Here is a 19393-nt window from a genome sequence, read left to right as displayed (position 1 = left end):
ACAGGAAATACTGCAGCCTTTGACTGCATTACGCCTCAAATCAGAGGAAGATTTGGGGGAGGCTATAGACGAGAAGCAATGGCGAGAGCTGGTGGAGAGAGCCTGTAAGAGCTCCAGAAATGCCCGATTACAGTAGGTCCACTTCTATGTCCTGCACAGAGCATACCTCACCCCGGGTAAAATTAATGAATACTTTGGTGTCCAATCGGCTGGTTGTCCACAATGTTCGGTGGAGGGAGCAGAGTTTCTGCATATGTTCTGGGATTGTCCTGCCTTGAGGGGCTACTGGGAGGGGGTCACCACAGTTTTAGCTAATACAATGGATAGAGAGGTTGTGCCGTCCCCAGGGTATTGCTTTCTGCACTGGTTCCCCCACACGGCCAGGAACAAGGTCACGAGCAAGTCTTTGGACTTGGGACTGGTTTTGGTTAAAAGGGAAATCACTAGTCATTGGAAGGCGAGAAGTGGCCCTAACATATCCAGATGGACGAGGGAATTTTTGCGATGGGCAGAATGAGAGGGGACAGTCAGAACGCAAATGGCTAAAAGGACAGGGAGTGAGAAAACGCAAGAGGCGGCTAGGGCATGGGAGGCACTAGTGGGGCTCCTGAGACACCCAGCTGAGCATAGGGAAGATAGCCTAGATGGAGAGGGCCTGGACCAGAATCTCTGATCAACCGGCAGTGCCACAGTTCCTGACTTTAGACCACTCAATCGACCTGACCCACCATACTGAGCGCACCCCACCAAGCTTCTAACGGCACAGGCTAGTTGGCACAGGAGATAGTTAACATTCTGATGTAGCCCTAGACTGTATTGATAGTTAGCGACATGCCTGGGGGCGGGGAGGAATGGGCGGCAGTTTGGGTAGGGATGGACTGGAGTTGTGAAGGGAGCACACCGACTGTGTGAAGAGATCCTAGCGGTTTGATAAATATTGTATTATGTCATCACTAAGTACAGGATTGTGGGTGGTTTGGGAGGATGACGAACACTATTCTCCAGTTCCACAAGCGGAAGTACTGGACAATTTTCAGTGAAGGTATTGTTTTTCTGTGACTACTTGCTTGCTTACGCCGGCGGGCGTTTTTTTATATAGTGCTGATATTTCCTGAGATCCATTTGGATATGTATTTTGAAAACTCGATAGTTTTTTAAAAAAAAAGTGTGGCTCATATTCATATTTAAAACTTTTAGATCTGGTCACGCCAGAACAATATCACTGATGTGGATGTCATTACTGGGAGTGAGAATGCTCTACTGAATAATCCCACTTGTCCAGTTAAGATGCACTGCTAAGACGGCCCATATAGGACACATGTAATGGCAGTCTGGCCAGTAGCTAGTGGAGATAGCATCCTGGTGTAAGGATCTTCACGGCCTGGTCTGCAGGAGCTGCCTGAACGACACGAACAGTTGAGACACAGACCTAAATGACATGGCCATGTCAATGTAGTAGTTGAAAAACCCGAGCACCACCTTTGTTGCACTACAGCTGTCAAATTAAGATAATCAAGTCATAAAGCTGAGCACGGACTTCATTCCGTCAGTCACCTGAACTTTGTTCCGTCACTCCCATGTCACCTATGAACCCTGTGTGTCGAGTTTTTAGGTCTCGCCTAGGCAGCGCTTGTGCGGTCTCTTCGAGACCTGCTGTGTCACGATATGGGCTTTACACCTTACCCATCACCTGCCCAGGTTTTCAATTGGCTCTTGCGACTGTCTTTTGTAAGTGCTTTTTTTTACTTTGGTTAGTTTGCTTAGTAGTCCCTCCTTTTCTATCAATCAATCAATCAATCAATCATAGCATTTGTAAAGCGTGCTACTCACCCGTGAGGGTCTCAAGGCGAGGGGAGGGGTGTTGAGACTGCTCGAAAAGCCAGGTCTTGAGCCTCCTGAAGGGGAGTAGGTCCTGGGTCTTCCGTAGGAGGATGGGAGGGGGTTCCAGGTTGTGGCAGCAAGGTGGGAGAACGATCTGCTGCCGGTGTTCACTCTTCGGATGCGGGGTACGGCGGTTCGGGGTGTAGAAGGGGAGTCGGCTTTTGAGGTATGTCAGTCGTTATTGTGGAGTGCTTTGTGTGCGTGGGTGAGGAGCTTGAAGGTGATCCTCTTGTTGAAGGGAAGCCAGTGTAGGTCTCTCAGGTGGGGTGTGATATGGCTGCGTCGAGGGATGTCGAGGATCAAGCGTACAGAGGCGTTCTGTATGCGTTGTGGTCGTTTCAGGAGTTTTGCCAAGGCTGCTCCGTAGAGGGAGTTGCCGTAGTCTAGCCTGCTGCTGACTAAGGCCTGGGAGACCGTTGTTCTTGTTTTGGTGGGTATCCACCTGTAGATCTTGCAGAGCATGCAGAGGGCGTTGAAACAGGAGGATGAGATGGCGTTGACTTGCTTGGTCATGGAGAGTGTTGAATCGAGGATGAATCCCAGGTTGGATGCGTGGTCGGTGGGTGTCGGTGCTGCTCCCAGGGCTGTCGCCCACCAGGAGTCGTCCCAGGCAGATGGGGTGGAGCAGAGGATGAGGACCTCCATATTGTCTGAGTTCAGCTTCAGAGGGCTGTTCTTCATCCATTTGGCGATGGTTTTTATTCCTTTGTGGAGGTTGGTTTCATGCTTGTTCTTTCTTGGAGGTGTCTCACCCTAAGCCTGCACAGCAGTACAATGATGATGTATTGTAGAACAACATAAGGCACAACAGAGTAGTGGGCTTTCGTGTAGCCACTTCAGGAGACACCCGTACTGATGCAGACCACTCTAGCAAGGCCTTCTGCCTGTGTTCGATTGGCTATTTCCTGCAGCAGGTAGAGTCTAGGTATGCTTAGAGGAAGAGAAGGGATAGATAGAGACTTTGGGAAGTTGTCAAAAAAGCCTACAACAGTTCTGTGCATTTTACAGTTGGTCTCTTCAGCCTCTGAGAACAATTGTGACTTCACCAAACAGTTGTAAAGGCAGAGTACAAACATGTGCACCCACTAAACGAGAGGACGATCTGAAACTTTTATCAGATACTTTGTGAAAAGTATGGCAGCAGACAGCAGTCCACCAGCAACACCCTGAGCTACCAATGTCCTTGGTCCACTCTGAATCTAAGGAATCTCCAGTCTTTTCATTGGATAGAGGTATGAAAGCATGTGCCTTCTAGGCCCAATGCAATAATGCAGGAAGAGTATCACCTTTAAGATTGCCATCTTGAACAAATGCTTTCTGATCAACCCGTTCACAAAGCCCAAGTGTATGATGATTTATGGTACTTTGTCTTTCTTCTGTACCAGCAAGCAGATACGAGTGTCGGGATGTGGGTTTCTTGAAGGGGTGGTGGGGCTGGGGAGGTGGGGGGGGGGGGGGGGGGCGGCAGGGGACATGGGAGGAGTCAACTATTTGAACTCAAGTGTGTGACTAGATTGCACGATTTTCATCACCACCAGTCCAAGTTGATTGTGTCACATATTGAGGCCTTGTGATAAGTGCCCCTGCAGACCTGGGAAATGCTGCTGTACCCAGGGCAATCATGCCTTCATCTGCGTGGAAACCACCTTTTCTACAATGCCTCGTCACTTTGATGCCCCAACATCTTCTCCTAGGAGTTGATAGCCGAGAGTGGACCCATGTGGTCTACTGACAGTGTGCCTATACCCTGTGTTGGGTCTGCCTTGACGTGATGGAGTACCTCAATGACCTACTCAATGAAGAGTTCCTCATCATCGAATGGCAAGTCTAGCAAGCACCCCGGCTTGTATCTCCAGTCGTAATTAAGTATATTTTAGCCATGCCTGGCATCTGAGTACCTGTCCATGATACATGTGACAAAACCCTATGACCATCATTTCCATAAACGCATTTATAGTTTGTTACGAGGCTAGGCTATTTGTGGCTTCATCCGATTTATCATCTGGTATCCGATTTATCATCTGGTAGAGATGGGCGCACCCTCTTGATCATCTTATGGAAACGGATTATTGAAAACCCACTGGTGCAGGGTCACCCTTAGTCTACGAGTTCCTAACTTGTAAGGTGGAATCGACACTGCAGTGAAGTACAAACCAGGGATCATTTATTAGCATTCATGAATAGGGGCTCATCCCACAAGCACCATAGAGCTACTCTAGGAGGAAGCACACTGAATGATGGCTACAGGGGTTTTTGTAGCAAAAGATCACAAACAAGGGACGCCCAGAGGTAAATAGAGCTTTGGGAAGAACACACAAATTAGGTAATGGTAAGAATCAACAGCCTTGGTTTCTTGTGCAATTGTCACGTCCTAATGCTGCACAACAAGATATGCTATCTGAGTAAACTTTACTTGAGGCTTTACCATTGTCTGAAAAACCCCGGGCAGACGCCAGCTGTTCTTTTGCGCTGACTCTGCATGTATACACAGCCTTCAATGCCCCAATCTAGATTCTTTACTCATGTTTATACATGGATAGAGCCAGACTGGAATTAGGGCATGGGTGAAAAATGAACGAGGCACAGCTTAATCAAAAAACAAGAGAATCAGATTTTACCTTTTAACAGTCCTTTATTTCCAGCCTATGATGAATCCATTTTAAAAGTACACATATTAATCTCGTATATCGATGTTCGTAAATTTCAGTTTGCAACAATTTCTCGATTCAATTCATGAACATTAATCAGGGAGGTTTAATATTATTACAACTGGCTATACAAGCTATACATATCGTAGGGGCACATTGAATGCAGCAACAGCAAGTGAGAAAAATTATTCCTATAGTTGCTATTCCCATTAACAATTTCCAGCCCCAAGTAGAAATTATTCCCCATAACCACTCAGACCAAGTCCATGTTCCTTGGTCTTGATGTAATTCTGCAGCTATTTTATGCAATTTGGAAATGGAGTCATAAACATATAGGGTGTGGTCAGGGATAAACACACAACAGCTACTTCCGATAATGAGACATGCTCCACCACGATCAGCTAGTATTACGTCTAATACCATCCTATTTTGTAATGTTACAATTCTCGTAATTTGGAGCTCTTCCGTAATATTTCCAAGAGCCATTGCTGTTTGAGTACCACTCGGGTCCGGTGTCTAATCTTTCTACTTTTTAGGGCTGCACCAACAAAGAAAAAGAATGCCAAGTTAAAATCAGCATATTGCTGCAACGCTGATCTGTTTGATCTACATCATCATTATTTATAGTTCCTTTAAATCTATTCAAGGAGATGTCATTAAATAGGTTCTGGTCTTTGTGATAAGATGCAGGTGCTAAGAACACAAGAGTAAGCAAAAAGGACACAACATATTCCGGACCATCCGATTGGTAGATAATAACCTTTGTTTCCACAAATGAAGTGTTATGGGAGGATAAAAAACTACTATTGTTTGTTCCAGTGATATTCAATACTGTAGTACAGTCACTTTTTTCCCACAGGTATACTGTCAATGCTGCTTACACAGAGATTTGCTCGGGCTCTAGTCACATCGAGAACAGGAGGTCCATTACCAGTGGCTGTTAGAGCGTTAGAAAAAACGTATCTTGTGGAGGAATTTCCTCTGCGATACTCCTCCATTTCCCATCCAGTTCCTTTGGCCTGTGAGAGGCCTTAATCATCTGGGTAACCAACCTTATTTAGCTGTGTATTAAGTCTGCCTACATCCGGTGGAGCAATATTAACAGCGGCAGAGGTCAACAACAGTGCGAACCAGGCTCCACATAAGCCATTATGTGAAAATGGCAGGGGACTGAGAGGCATTCCTCTCTTCTTCTGATGGGCTGGCAACATTCCACATACCCAGCAGTTGGTAGTATTCGTGAAATTATGAGTATGATGTAACATTTGTATGAAAGTGTTATTGAGGTATGACATTCGATGTTTCTTTTCATGATAGGGAAGAGTGAAGTAATAATGTTCCGTTGGGTCAGGAGTAGTAGAGGGCAATAAGTTCCAAGCCGGAATCACTTTCTCCATTGTCCAAGAAACTGCTGCCAATATTATCAATAATATGATCAGAGTCACCATACACATCTTGTCATTGCTTCACAACCTAGATCCCAATTTCTCCTCCTTGGTATCAATACAACCACAGGTCGGAGAGAGACCCAGGCGCCACTGAGCACGTATCACAACCCACTCTGAACCTAGTTCAGCCGAATCTGGGATCCTACCGTGTCACAGCCAAACCGTTCAACTAATTGAAACAAGTCCTCCGGTATCTCCATCTACTCCATCCCTTCCTTGGTCGTAAATTGTACCTTGTTGCCGAAGGCACAGTTTGATCAGGAAACAAAGTGCCTTCATTCAGAGGAGCAACACTTTTCTGAGTTTGTAAGATGTCTTTCAGATCATTTCTGCCTTCTGGTTGGATAACAGTTGCTGGGATTCGTTTACAGGGTGCAGCGTTGATCCAATTGCGTCTGTTGGTGACACAGACAGCAGTTCGGGTTGCCAGCAAGACTTGCTCGGCGTTCTTCCAAGGGTCTAGATTCTTAGAGCATTGAAAATTCTTTATCAGGACAAATTCACTGGGTTGGAGACCATGAGCCGGATCCTCTGATGTGTCTGGTATAGCTTCATGCACCTACTGGTAAATCAGAGACAACTTTTCAGTAAAAATTTTCAGGTAATCACTCAAAATATGGTACTGTATTTCCTTTATCACATTTGGCCTTGGGGGTCACCGTACATTTATAGGCCTGCCAAAAACTATTTCATAGGGAGAAAGTCCAATCTTACTATGTGGGATGGATTTACAGCTAATGCTAGGGGCAAAGCATGTGGCCAATGAAGGCTTGTTGTTGCCTGTATCTTCACTAGTTTTAACTTCAATGTGGCTCTCTACTAGACCCGCTGCCAGCACGAATCTTTTGTTTTACCCCTAAACCCTTCATTAGGTTCTCTATTATCTGGCCAGTAAAGTGAGGGGCATTGTCACTCCATAGGACTCTACAAACCTCAAAACGGGGGAAGAACTCCTTTAACAGAATTTTAGCTGTTGTCAAGGCTGTGTTCTCTTTGGTTGGATAAGCTTCTACCCACTTACTAAAGAAACAAATCACTACTAATACATACTTCAAATTATTACAGCGCTCTAACTGAATATAATCCATTTGAAGTGCTTCCAAGGGAACCTGGGGTGGAGAAAATCCACCAGTAGGGGTTGCCCTTCCCAGGATTGTGCTGTAGACAGATCATGCAATGTTTAACCAAATGCTCAGCTGTTTTCCGAATGTGCTGATTATCCCAACCCTGTTCTAGTTGGGAGATGGTGTTTTGGCACTGACATGAGCAGGTCCATGAGCCATATTCACAAAAGGTAATAAGCAAGCATAGGGCAACTTCCATTTCAACATATATTTCTACCTCCAACATCCCTCATCATATAACTCTCCTTCCTTTTTAAATTCTACCTTTCCTTGTTCCGTAACTAACTGCTGCGTTTCTTTGATCTCTGTATACATATTTTTCCATCTTTCAGCTTGGGATCGTAATACATACATCCTACTAGTGTGTATACTCGCAGTATTTCTTGCAACTTCATCTGCAAAGGCATTTCCTTGTCCCACTTTGTCTGTGATTCTCTTGTGGGCACATTTGATAATGGCTACACTCTTTGGCAATGTCAAGGCAGTAAGAAGACTATTTACCAATTCACCATGCTGTATTTTAGAACCACAGAATCCCTGTTCCTTCCAAAGCTTGCCAGAATTGTGTGCCACGCCAAATGCATACTGACTGTGTAAATGTTCACTGATAACCCTTCACTAAGTTCAGAGGCCCTTAAAAGCGCAATAAGATCAGCTGCTTGGGCAGACTTTTGCGGAATAAGAGCTGTTTTTACCACAGTTTGTAATGTGGTTATGGCATAGGAATACCAACGGGGATGATGGAGTGCTTGAGCAAATCAAACACTCACCCCCAGTCAACTTATCTGGGTTTAATCCAGCATAATTCTTTAGCTCACTCCACCACCCCAGTTCAGACATGGCCAAATGCAAATCAGTCTGACCCTGTGCCTCATGGGAACTGTCCAGCCCGAACTGCCAAGCCAGGTCTTCCCTGGACTGGAAACAATGATCCTGGGACTGGTTTTGGATTCATAATTCTCATCATCCAGGCTATCTTGAATCCAGTGGTACAGTGAGCAAGGGATCTTGTGGTAGCAGTACCAAACAATCTTGGTCTGTCTCACTGTGCACTGGCTATAAGTGCTAAATAATCTGCCAAATTCAACCTAAAAGAGGTTTTGTGCTCTTCTTTATATTTCTTTTATTTCATGGTTTATCCACTGTGTTACTTTCATACGTGTATTATTATCCTTCTTCCGTTTTCAAAATTATTAATTTTCAAAACTTTGTTGCCCATAATGCATTGTAATCTATTTGTTAACGTGTATCTCAATTCTCCTCACATTTCTCCCAATGCATTTCGGCACAAACGTGCCTTCATCAGGGGATTACCTAGACAAAAATAGATAAATAAACTGGTGTCAACTCTATGGGGAACTTTGTGGGTTTAGTATGAGTGATCAAAGATATAGCATGCTGTACGTGATTGATATTAATCGCTAATAAAATGTCGTTCGTCAATACGCTATGATGTTGAAAGCTGCTTTTCCAGTGCTGGTGTAGACTAACATTATGCGCACGTGTTTCAGGGACAGTTAAACACACATCTATTGATTGCGCTGCTTTATTAGTGTTTCTGTGTTTTTTATTCTGTGGGCTTAGGTCTGTGAAGTTAATGCCCTTAAAGACTCTACACTGGTGTGGTGTACCCACTCTGTGTTAAAACTGCTTCTACAGTGCTGATATAAACCTGTGCTTATACGCGCACGCTAAAACGCATCAATGGTAACACTGTTTTGTGCTAAAAGCTAGTCTTACCGGGCTCTCTTCTCGTTACGCGTAAGCTGCTTTCCTCCGAACGCTGTAAGCGCGGCGTATTTCCTTACGGTTGCGTTACGCGTGTCATGCGGTCTGCTTTTAAAGGGACCGTGCTTTCGGGTTAGTAATAAAGTTATTTAAAACTGAAAAAAATGACACCACGTTCCTGTCTAATATTCCTATTGCATGTTGGTGTGTTTTGTGATATGAGAAAAGCGAGATTTGCCGTGCCGGAGACAATAATACGCGTTTCCATTACTTGAATCATAATTACAACAATGCGGAATAATGAGAACCATATTGTATACAAAAAAACTTAACGTTCTCACATGTCTACCACAATATAAGCTATGGTGAAAAATAACTCAGTCTTAATCATAAATAACATGTAAGTTCAAGAAGTAAATCCAGTGGTTTTCCCTTTTCAATAAAGTCTTTTTGTTGTCCTTTCCTTATGTTTTTGCTATTACCTCCAAAACACAAGCTTTTAGTTGGCTTATCTGATGTTCGCTTCTAAAAAATGCGTGGTGATGGTCGACTTCATCATTTTAGTCCAGATATTACTTTTATGTTCATTGAGTCTTATTTTCAATTTCCATTCTGTCTGACCAATGTACGCTTTCCCGCAGGGGCATTTGAACATATATATGATGTTCGTAGTGTCACATGTAGCATTAACTTTCAGGTGTATCTTCTGTCCTTTCATGGGGTGTGCAATTACACTTCCGCTAATGAGGCTATGGCAGTTGCTACAGTTCCAACATGGTTTTGTGCCCTGGTACTTTGTTTTATCTTCTTCTGTGGGTGTTTTCAACATTTCTCCAATGTTCTTCGATCTAGTATACACAAACAGCGGTTCTCGTAAAAAAATATTGTTGAAATCGGGTTCCAATCTTAATATTTCCCAATGTCTTTTGATGATCTTTTTATATTGCTGACTCATGTTTGAGTATTTACTCTAGCATGTTATTCGATTGTCTTTCTTCTCAATTTTTGTTTTGAACAGTTCTTCCCTGGTTACTCTAGTTGTTCTCGCAATGGGTTCTGTTATTACCTTTTCTGGGTACCCGCGCTGTCTAAAACGTGTTGTCATCAATGCGAATTGTTCAGAAAATTGCTTGGGTTCTGAGACAATCCTTTTTACCCTTAAAAGTTGGGAATAAGGGAGATGAAGTTTTAGAGAATGTGGTTGATAACTTTCGTACCTTAAGATGTTGTTTCTGTCTGTCTTTTTTTTGTAAAGGTTTGTTGAAAATCCTGTTGGATTTCAAAGCGAGTAAAGAATTCAGGGACGGCCTCCCCCTGTTTTTGATTACAAGCAGTAAGAAGTGCCCATTCTATTTTCCTTGCCGGAACCATCGTTTTAATATAAGTAAGTATGTTACCAGGAAGATTCAGTATGAGCGGACAAGGTTTATGACCAGGTGTCCTATCCCTGTCAGCTGCTATGATAGCAGTACAGTCTCCTCCTAAATCAGCAGCATGATCCAGTTTCCGAGTGAGTCGCCACAAATCCGGTGGCAGGATATACCAAAAAACATATCAATATCAGCTAAGGGGGGGGAACATCCTAATATTGTGCAAATTTCTACAAGATTGCATGCTGGAAGCTATTTTTTATTGTATTGTAATTGCATTTATATAGCGCATACTACCCCCGACGAGGCATCAAAGCGCTTTTTCGGCGAGTAGCACCCTACTCCGGGTCCCATAGAGGATTAGTGTTGAATTAGTATAGTGAAACATGCAAGTACATTTTAAGTGGTGGATAGGTTAGTCAGTTATTTGGATTTGGAATGATAGCAGAAGGATAGAGGAGGACAAAGGTTTGCATTTATATAGCGCTTGTTGACGCACGCTATTCAGGAAGCCTATAAAGGATTAGTGGTGAATAAATATGGTGAAATATGAAGTAATTTCAGTGGTGGATATTAGTTCGTTACTTGGAGTGAGAAGGATAGCAGAGGGATAAAAGGGGAAGAAAGATTTGCATTCATATAGCACTTGTTACCCCTGATGGGTGTTGAAGCGCTTTTCTGGCGAGTAGCACGCCACTCCGAAACCCATAAAGGATTAGTGTTGAAAATGAGTATTGTGTAAATATGAAGTAATTGGAGTAGTGGATATGTTATTCAGTTATTTGGGTAGTATATCAGTATAGTTGAATATGGAATTTGAGAAGTGAACATATCAATCTGTTAATTTTGATTGAAAAGGATAGTGGAGGGATAAAAGATTGAAGGATTTTTATGTATTTTTTATTTTCAGGTCTTAGCAGTAGGAGGAGGCTTTTGGATGAGTAAAAAGTAGTTTTGGAGGGGAGGAGTCAGAGGGAAGAGTTTAGAAAGGTTTGTTTTAGGGGATCTGTATAGTAAAAAGAGGTGTCAGATGATGCAAGGAGGGTTAGAGTAGGAGAGAATCTAGAAAGGGTTATTCTGGCGATCATAGTAGTGGTATGGGGTTTGGGATAAATGAGTGAGTGGATGTAGAGGATGTATAAGATGAGAGATAGGGTAGTGCATTGGAAGGAGTAGTAGAAAGAAGTTTGAGATGAGTCAGAAGGTTGGGCTAGAAGATATATTGAGCGAAGTATAGGCTGAGAAATTGGGTAGTGCATTGGAAATGCTAAATTAGAAGAAAGTGATAACTATATAGATCCTTAAGTAATTGAAGGTATATAAAGGAGGTAAGTATATGTATTCATTATTATTATTTTTTCTCTTAACATAAAATTATTTTACATGTTTATACAAAGTAACACACAAAGATAGGTAAATATCTATAATGAAAACAAAAGCTTATATACAGAGGGATATGCTGTAAATTTCTGTTTGCGTATGGGGCTTATATGGGGAAGAGCCAAAACTGGAGTAGTTTTCTGAAGTAAGGTGGTTGTCGGTGGACCTTATGTTGGGGGGTAAAGAGTTCCATAGTTTGGCTGCTTGAACAGAGAAGGATGTGCCACCCAGGGTATTTTTTCTTGTATGGTGGGATTTTGAGTCGAGATGCTCCTTTAGAGCAAAGGGTTCCTTTGTTGAATTTGTTTTGTGATTTTATTCCTGATGAAGAGTGGTCCTATTTCATGTATTGTTTTGTGGGTGATACAAAGCAGCTTGAACGTGGATCTTCTGGCAACCGGTACCAATGCTGGGCTTTCAAGGCAGGGGAGATGTGGTCTCGCGGTTTGTTATGCAAGAGTAGGCTGGCAGCCGAGTTCTGAATCCGTTGTAGTCTTTTCATGGTCGTTAAAGGTGATCCGTGGTAGAGGCTTTTGGCGTAATCAAGTTTGGATAGAACAAGGGAGATGGTAGCTTGGACCTTGTGTGGAAATCCCAAATGAGGGTATATTCGTCGCAGTGTTTTTATAGTAGCAAAGCTTGATCTTGCTAGTTTATCCACTTGGGCATTCATCAACAGCTTGGAGTCCATGGTCATTCCGAGGTTTCTTACTTCCTTCGATACTTTAGGCAGTGATCCCAGGTCATCAGGTCATGCGGCAAGCGGGGTGTAATGTTTCCAATCACTACACGTGTGTATTTCAGTTTTTGAAGCATTCAATTTGAGATGGCTCCAAGTCATCCACTGATCCACGGCTCTGAGACAGCTGAAAATTGGTGATTTTCCAATGTCTTTGGAGCATTCCAGTGGAAGGAGTATTTGCGTGTCATCTGCATAGTTATAGCACGTGAGGTGAAATGTATTGATCAGTACTGGTGATGACTTCATGTAGATGTTGAAAAGCATGGGCGAGATGATAGAACCTTGAGGGACCCCTGCTTTTGTGGAGTATGGTTTGGGCGTGAAAGGTGGGGTATGGATGGCATTAGTTCTGTTTCGAAGGTAGGACGTGATCAGTCTAGAGCAGTTCCCTCTATGACGGCTTCATAAAGTCTTTGCTCATATTTCACATACAAGTAAAAAACACTCCCTGTCCTCTAACCAACCCATCAATGTCTTCCACCTCATATCCATTCTGAGCACACTACCCTTTCAGCAGATCTGACCCAGTGTTAGACAGTACTATAACCTAACATTGCATTGCTTTTTAACTGCATCCTAGTTATGAGTGCAGGCCACAAGCTTCAAGAGAGTTTTTCAGAATGGTAAATTGAAGCAAATGGTATACACCTGTTACAACGCATTTGTTACAACGCACTACCATTACAACGCGACTTTTACAACGCATACCATTACAACGCATTGCGCTGGGGGGCGCTCTAGGATAGGGAATAAGTATAATTTACTATCCAACACCTTCCCTAGTGTCCACGGGGACTGGAGTTAGAATAGTAAATTATACTTACCACTATCCAGCACCTCAAAGCGCTATGCGTTGTAATGGTATGCGTTGTAATGGTCGCGTTGTAATAGTAGGTAGTTGTAACGGTATGCGTTGTAACATGGTACATCCAAGCAAATACGTGCAGTTCATCTTATAAAATGTTTCAGATTTCGTCATTACAAGCCCACACTCTTAGATTTAGTTACAATTTTTTGGTCCAGAATGCAGTAGTGTCAAGAGATTGATTTAGGAGGGCAGCTTTATGTATTACACCTCGCACTGTAATAGGGGCATTATAGTTATATGCTTGACCGGAGAGCAGGTTGATGTGGGAGGGGGGGTGGGGGAGAGAGTTCTATGTATTACATCTGTAACTGTACATCAGTAATGCATAAAGCTGCCCTCACAAATCAACCTACTGGAATTCTACTGCTCTCTGGTCAAAAATAGAACTGTAATTGAATGCCCTTAGCACAGAGTACTAGGTGGTCCCTGGCCTCTAAAAAGGTGAAGCCACAACTGCTGCACTCTCTGGTGGACTGAAGAGGAACAGCAACCCATTTGTTAACTTCCACCGTGAGAAACATAGGCCCAGTAACTACCATTGAGAGTGCTTACCCCTGCACCACAGCAATGGATTTTACACTGCTTCAAAGAAAGAACATCAACATATGTATTTATTACAGGGGTGTTTTTCACACAACAGCAGTTAAGGTTAGCGACAATGCATAGAAAAACAATTTTTGAATGGGTAATAAATGTGCCTCTTCCCTTTCAGCAAACCACTAAATGTTGGCAAAGATTAAATGCAGGAGACTCACTTTCATGCAGATTGGTCAAGGTGGTGTTCAGTTCTAAATGGGAGGTGTTCAAAATTGTATTTTCGGAGCATTACCATGGCGGTTCTCAAAGATAACCAACCAAAAACCGAAACATAGTTGCATAAAATCATCAGATTTACATGCTTGTCATAAGTGACATTTTATGCTTTTGTTGGTTTGGTGTATTTTTTTTCTGCCTATTGTAAAAATAAAAGGAACCCACCTTATATGAATGCTCAACTGTTGAAAAATATATAGCGATTAGAGTTTCTCGCTCAAGCTAATTCTGTTAACTGAAAATTTCAGCTTCGGAGTTGAGATGCGAAGAGTCGGGGAACACAATGCTAGGATTTTAGTTTAGTGCTTGCTAGGCTGAACTAGGTCAGTACGTTCTGAAGGCTGTCTGCACCCGCTCCCCTAGGCTCAACCCTACGCTTGTTTGGATCTCTGTGACAATCCAAGAGCATGTGATCAAGTCTTGAAAATGTTGTATTAGGATCCTACTATGCATTGCAAAGCTACATTCTACCACTTATGCTATGGAACCCCTTTGCCATTTTGCTCTATGACTCAGACTCTTGCATCTCCCCCTTCAGCAAACTTCAGTTTAGCAAAATTAAAACCAGGAGACTCCGTTTCACACTCAAAATCTGTAGTTTTACTTTTGTTCGCATTTTGATACCCTGCAGAGAATCACGATGACGAGACATGGCATACGCTGGACTGATCCTTGAGCTACAACACAAAGCATGGCGGAGATAAATCAGATTCTCCAGAAGAGTATCTGGGTATCTGACGAGACCGTTTTTTTTTTTTTCTTTTAACCACATTTTTATGGAGTTTAACAATATACAGTATTCTCCACTGAGATTGACAAAATAAATTACAAAAATATTCTGCACTAGAGCATCAGATAGTCACAATCACATATCACTCTTTATTTCGATCTGTTAGGATCATAAAAGACAGTTTACAGTAAAAAGGCACTCGTCCCAATCATTTAAAGATACAAGATCATTTTGTGATATATGGATATATAAAATTACTGTACAATCATAATGGAATTCCAAATATTAAACATTTCATGTAATTTGCTAAAAATATTAAAATTTATATTAGTATAAAAAGTTATTAAATGAGTCTGTGATACAATTTACATTTCTCAACAAGAAAGAAACCTAGAAATCCGCTACCGTGGGTAGCACAAAAGATCTGGAACAGTGATTGTCAACTGTACACCAATTTCATACAGAGTGTGTGTTTACAAATAATAAGGAGACTCCACCTTATGTTGGAATAATAGCCATGATCCGGTATGGCACCAGCCTACCCAATTCTACGTCATTCAGTTACCTTTACTACCTCTGGTTTGGATAAGCTTAGATGGACGTGACGGTCTTTGTCATAGGTCTTTCCCAGGTTGACCACGTCCAACTCAAAGAATTTGGCAATAGCTATTACACATAATGCACTAGTGTCCGTCAGCAGTATTCTCATTGCAATAGCACTGCTCCTAACGCCCATGTTCTTACATAATGGGCACAACCACTTTTTCCGTGAAGCCTGGTACGCCAGACAAACAAATAAAACATGCAAGTAAGTTTCCTTGTATTCCAAACACAACTTACATAAACTGTCATTTTCGCTATACCAATTACGTGTAAACACATTTAGAGGTAATGAGCCAACCCGAAATTGGAAATAAAAACGTCTATCCCTTGATTTAGTAATGACATCCCAGTAGTGCTCATATTGTGGGCAGGGCTTGAACTCAAAAAATGTGCCCATCAGGGATGTTGACTCGGAGTAATAATGTTGTTATTCACCACCATAGACCATATCACCACTACACATTTTACACTGACAATCAATAGTAAGCACATCACCTACCTCTTATTTTCTCATGTTTCCGGGGACATCCCGGGAATCTCATAAATCGGCTGTCCCTGGCAATCACAGCAGTCAACACCTCTTTGCCATGCCACTAGGGTTGGGGGTCTAGGATGTTTCCAAGTACCCGTGATATTGCGTTAATTAATGTGTGCAGAGTTATCTTAAAAGGCTATAATATTTTATTACTCACCACCCGTTGGCTAGACCATCTGCTACTTCAACTGACAACTGTGCAGTATTTACGTGACCAATTTGAAAAACTATAAGGCATCTGAAAAAACTTATTATTTATGATATTTTCTACCACTCAACAGGTCCCATGGACTTCTGACACGGATTTACTGTTACTGTTGCGGGACACGTCAGCACTGATCGTGCAAGCAGACGCTGAGGCAAAGGGAAGAACTGCACTTCACATGATCCCCGGTGCGCGCAGCACGCCACACAGGACTCCGCACTCACGTGATGCGGAAGTCCTGAAATGGCGAGATCGGGGAGAAGTCGCTGCCGATTATACCTTACGGAGGCCATCTCAGAGAGCGTATTTGGTGTGGTAAGGGTACCGAGTGCACCACTCTTCTACTTACCTGTATTTTGGGACTTTACAGCCTCAGCATTTTTGGAGTCTTGTGGATGCCGAGGCATCTTTCTAACAGTTACCGTATGGGTGATTTGGATGTTAGGTATCTCCTACTTGTTATCTCTGCACGCCTTGTTGATTCATAGTGTACTGGGGCTTCTTCTGGAGAGCTCTGGTTTGAGACATTCTCAATCCTTTCCATACGTTGGCGAACTCTTACCCTGATCCTATTGCACAAGTTACTTACCTTCGGTAACGATATATCTGTAAGAAACAGTAGTTCATATTAGATTCCTTACCTTAGAATACCCCCAGGCGTCAGACTGGATCCTGAAACTTTTGCGTAGCAGTACCCTTGCTCGTCGGTAGGCGTGGTCTGTGGCTCTGCATCCGTCGTCGTCGTCGTTGGCGCCAGGATGACGTCGCCGGAGTACTTAAGACGCCGCCCTCGCGCGCTGAAGTCAGTTCTTATACACCGCTTTTCTGTGCCAAAAAAAGCAGAACCATGATAAAAACCAACACTAATGCCATAAAAACTAGGGCCCTGAAAGCGGATGACTGTAACCCTAGATATCTGTTTGCAGAACAGGGAGGATGGGTGGGGCGGTAAGGTATCTAATACTAACTACTGTTTCTTACAGATATATTGTTACCGAAGGTAAGTAACTTGTGCATCTGAAAGAAACCGGTTAGTGTTAGATTCCTTACCTTAGAATAGATACCCCAGCAATACCAACCCCGGTGGTGGGTCTGCGAACCAAGATCACACCAGAAAGTCGTGGAGAACGGAACGGCCGAAAAAGCCATCCCCCCGGACTTGGCTATCCAGGCAGTAGTGTCTTGTGAACGTGTGCTGCGAGGCACACGTAGCTGCTTGACAGATGTCCTGCAAGGGGACTCCCCGGCCCAGGGCAGTAGTAGCCGCCGTGGCCAGTGTGGAATGGGCACGAAGCCCCACAGGAGGCTCCTTTCAAGCCAAAAAGTAACAAGTCTTGATGCACAAGACTACCCATCGAGAAATGGTTTGGTTGAGCACCGCCCGTCCCTTCTTAGCGCCCACGTAATCAACAAAGAGTTGGTCATCCACCCGGAACTGGCGAGTGTGATCCAGATAGAATGAGAGCGCACGTTTTGGGTCCAGACAGTGGAGCCTCTCTTCCTCTTTCGAGGGATGCGGAGGCGGAAAGAAGGTGGGCAAAGTGATGGACTGCCCGATGTGAAAGGGGGTGACTACCTTGGGCAGGAAAGAGGGTCGCGTCCGCAACACAACTTTGTCCGGATGGACTGAAAGGAAAGGAGGTTGAGAAGAAAGGGCCTGGAGCTCACTCACTCTCCTGGCAGAGGTTATGAAGTGGCATCAGAAAAGTTAGAACAAGGTTCAAGTCCCACTGAGGCATCACAAAAGGAACTGGAGGAAACATATGGGTGATGCCCTTCAAAAACCTATTTACAACTGGGGACTTGAACAAAGAGGGCTGATCAGGGAGCCTTCAGCAGGCGGAAATGGCCGAGAGGTAGCCCTTCAGAGTGCTCAGAGCAGAGCCCTGCTGGGCAAGAGAAAGAAGAAAGAGGAGAACCTCTGAAAGAGGGGCAGAAAGGGGATCCACAGCCTTTGCAGTGCACCACGCCTCAAATTTGTTCCACCTGCAGGTGTATACCGATTTTGTGGAGGGACGCCTGGCTGCCAGAATGACATTACAGACTTCAGGAGGCAAGTCAAATGTCCTCAACTGCCGCCGCTAAATCTCCACGCATGTAAGTGGAGACTGGACAGGTTCGGGTGGAGAACCGTCCCCTGCTGTTGCGACAGAAGGTCCTCCTGAAGGGGCAGACGAATCGGGGGATCAACAGACATGCTGAGGAGCTCGGGATACCAGAACCTCCGTGCCCAGTCCAAAGCCACAAGGATGACTTGGGCCCGGTCGCGCCGGATCTTCTTCAGCACTCTGGGCAGAAGTGGTATAGGCGGAAAGGCGTACCATAGACCGTAACTCCACTCACGACGAATAGAGTCTCCGAGCGAGTGCCGCCTTCGAAATTCCAACACGCAGAACTGATGACATTGCGCGTTCTCTTCTGTGGCAAATAGATCTAACCAAGGCTCTCCCCACTGCTGAAAGAGGCCTTGCGCCAAGTCAAGAGTTCAGACGCCATTCGTGATCCATCATGCACCGACGGCTGAGTTTGTCTGCCCTGGCGTTCAGGGAACCTGCCAGGGTTTGAACCACCAGGGTCATGCCCTGATGTTCCAGCCACTGCCAGAGGCACAGAGCCTCCTGGCATAGGGTCCACGACCCCACCCTGTTTGTTGCAGTAACACATGGCGGTGGTGTTGTCCGTGAACACCTGCACTACACTCCCCTGGACGGAGGGGAGGAATGCCTTCAGTGCAAGTCGGATCGCCCACAGCTCCAGAAGGTTGATATGGAGCTGGGGCTCCGCCGGAGACCAGAGGCCTCTGATCCCCGGCTCTCCCATGTGTCCTCCCCAGCCCTGGAGGGACGCGTCCGTCACAACTACGTGCTCCGGTTTGGGTAGGGAGAGGGATCTGCCGCTGACCCTATCGCGGTCTGTGAGCCACCACTGCAACTGTCTTGCAGTGCCCTCCGAGATCAAGACATGGTCGGACAAGTTGCCCTGATGCTGGGCCCACTGAAACATCAGGTCCCACTGCAGAGCCCGCATCCGCCACCGGGCGTGATGCACCAGAAGGATGCAGGAGGCCATCGACCCCAGAAGCCGCAGTGTCAACCTGACCGAGACTCAGGATAAAGGCTGAAAGATCGTAGTCAGAGCCTGAATATCCCAAACCCGCTGTTCGGGAGGATAACCCGAAACTGCGCTGAGTCTAGAACCGCTCCGTAAAAGAGGAGCTTCTGCGAGGGACACAGGTGCGACTTTGGCACATTGATGGAGAACCCCAGCAGGTGCTGGAGGTCGGCCGTAGTCTGGAGGTGGATGACGACTGTCTGGGGC

At 44.4% G+C, this 19393-nt stretch overlaps 1 protein-coding gene across 2 annotated transcripts in view; it reads right to left on the bottom strand.

Annotated features, from left to right (window-relative positions):
- Window positions 1–19393, bottom strand: part of NAPRT (nicotinate phosphoribosyltransferase) — a 368826-nt gene that overhangs the window by 280498 nt on the left and 68935 nt on the right. The gene's annotated exons all lie outside the window — the stretch shown is intronic.

The sequence above is a fragment of the Lissotriton vulgaris genome, chromosome 4_1, assembly GCF_964263255.1.
Source record: "Lissotriton vulgaris chromosome 4_1, aLisVul1.2, whole genome shotgun sequence".
NCBI classification, from domain to species: Eukaryota; Metazoa; Chordata; class Amphibia; order Caudata; family Salamandridae; genus Lissotriton; species Lissotriton vulgaris.
Note: the sequence above shows the minus strand (reverse complement) of the source record. Positions and strands in the feature narration are given on the sequence as shown.